The sequence below is a fragment of the Orycteropus afer genome, unplaced genomic scaffold, assembly GCF_000298275.1.
Source record: "Orycteropus afer afer isolate SDZICR_OR568_19922 unplaced genomic scaffold, OryAfe1.0 scaffold00148, whole genome shotgun sequence".
In the NCBI taxonomy this organism is placed as follows: domain Eukaryota; kingdom Metazoa; phylum Chordata; class Mammalia; order Tubulidentata; family Orycteropodidae; genus Orycteropus; species Orycteropus afer.
The window spans coordinates 603,323-605,744 of record NW_006921735.1 but is presented as its reverse complement, the minus strand read 5'-3'; the positions used below and the strand labels follow the sequence as shown (position 1 = coordinate 605,744).

The following is a 2,422-nucleotide window of genomic DNA, read 5'->3' as shown; positions in this document are numbered from 1 at the left end:
CTCATAGCGACCCCTCCTTGGGTTTCCGAGGCAGTATCACTACGGAAGTAGGAATGCCCAACCTTCCTTCCGAGGAGTGGCTGGTGGGTTTGAACATACAGGAGGTAATTCTGTATGACCTCCCTTCATTCTTCTGCCTTCTTCATTCATTGCCATTTTCTAATCCTTTCCTTTCTTTTTCATTTTCCATAATTGAATTTTAAAACTCTGTAGTCACAAATAGTTTAAAGTATTTGACTAGATGTTTTCAGTGTGTCTCAGACAGAATATTGTCTTTTAGAAGAAAAATTCCTAGAAGGTGGCGGTCCTGTCTTCCTGTTATACGTTGATAAGAGATTAAGTAAGAAGTTGCCTTATTTTCTTGACTGGCTCCAACCCTATTATCCACATGTGGTCTGGTTATTTAGACAGTGTAATTAGAAGTTGCACCCCCCACCCCCCAAAAAAGAGGGTAAGTTAAACCAATTTATCTATCTGAATAGGATTGTAGCTTTCCGGAATGACTCTAGTGACATAAAGACTGCAGATTCGTCTTCTCTGGTTTTCCAAATCTCTTGTCTGCCTAACTCTCCTTGGTGGCAGCCATTCTATTCAATTAAATTGAGATTAAATGTAATAACATACCTATAAGTGAGTCATAAACCATAAATAAAAATATTACCATTATGAATATTAATTACTCCTCAGATACCATGTATATTCATTCATACTGTCTCCTCTTTGCTCCCATCCCAGATTTCTATGTCTTCCCCATTAAAACCTATTCTCAGAAAACGATGTGTTATACTCATTTAACCCAGGTGACAGGTAAAGTTTAATGTGTCCTTTTCCTGGGTTATTTGCATTTTAATAGGGTGAAAAGCCATAAGCCTGAGGAAGGGCTCTCTGGTGATAGAACTGCAACCATGAGCTCTGAACTGTGGCGGAAAAACTTTGAGGGGCCTGGCGGATCATCTGCACACACCTTTCAGAACATATCACATTGATACCCACTTCCAGAAAAGTCAGGCCTACTGACACTGACATTGATAAAGACACTGTTCTACCTGCCTTCGTAGAGCCAGCCCGAGAAACCACCAATTTCCTAGATAGCCACATGAAATATCAAAATCTGCTTAGAAGCTTTGCTTGCAGATACCAAAAAAACTCCAATTTGGTTTAAAGGATATTTGACAAATAGGACAATGAGACTAAAGACAGATTGTTTTTTTTTATGCTGTCCTTTATGTTTGTTTTAAATTACAGAGGTAATGCATGTTTATCAAGGAAAATTTAGACAGCAGAGAGTACAGACTGGAAACAAAAATTATTTATAATCCCACCACTCAGAGATAATTACTATCAAAAGTTTAGTTTATATAATCTCTGTCTTTTTCTTGATGTGTGTACATGTATGTGTGTGCATGAATTCAGGTTCTTTTTTTTTTTCCGTTTAAACTAAGTATGGATAGAAACATATTACAGTTTTATAACCTGCTGTTTTCCCTTAAAGGATCGCTGGTAGTGTAGTGGTTAAGGCATTTGGCTGCTAACCAAAAGGTTGGTGGCTTGAACCTGCCAGCCATTCTGCAGAAGAAAATTGAGACAGTATGCTTCATTAAAGATTTACAGCCTTGGAAACCCATTGGGGGTCGCTATGAGTTGGAATCCACTCAATGGCAGTGAGTTTGGTTTGGTTTTCCCACAGAACAATATTAAAATTAATTTTTATTCTTCTACAGCATGATTTTTTTAATGACTAGATAGCACTCCCTTCTGTGGCTGTACCAAATTTACCAAGACAATTCTAGATTGTTGGATATTTAAGCTATTTCCAACTTTTCACTATCCAGCATTGTCACTAACATCCTTTGTAAACCTTTCTAAATAAATATCTCTGATTCTTTCTACAAGATAAATGCCTAAAGATGGAATTGCTGTGTTACAGAACACCCAACTGACCTCCAAAAAGCAGTGCCAAAAATTAGGTGCATAATTAAAGCCTTATTCGAGGCAAGCCATCTCTGAAGTCACCTATTAGATATTCAATGATATTGTATAAAGAAAAAAGAATTGTCTCCCCAAATAAATAAAATATACATATATATGTTTGAAAAATACCACTATGGTCATCTTATGAGTTTGAATTGACAATAATTTATTGTATTTGATGTTATTATTGTTGAGAATAGTACAATTCAGTGACATTGATTACAGTTTCAAGTTGTACACTCATCCTCACCTTCCTTTTCTGAATTGGTCCTCCCCTATTAACATAAACTTATCACTTCCTAAACTTCCTATCTAACCTTTCAGAGTTGCTATTGTTAATTTGATCTGATATTAAAAAAAAAAAAAAAAAAACCTCACTGCCGTTGAGTTGGACCCGACTCATAGCAACCCCTCCTTTGGTGCCAGTTTCTTTCGACAGCCTCTTCTCTCA

General features: G+C 36.7%; 1 protein-coding gene across 1 annotated transcript in view; it reads left to right on the top strand.

Annotated features, from left to right (window-relative positions):
• The window catches only part of LOC103201376 (dystrophin-like), a 2,052,823-nt gene that overhangs the window by 1,749,468 nt on the left and 300,933 nt on the right, over positions 1-2,422 (top strand). The gene's annotated exons all lie outside the window — the stretch shown is intronic.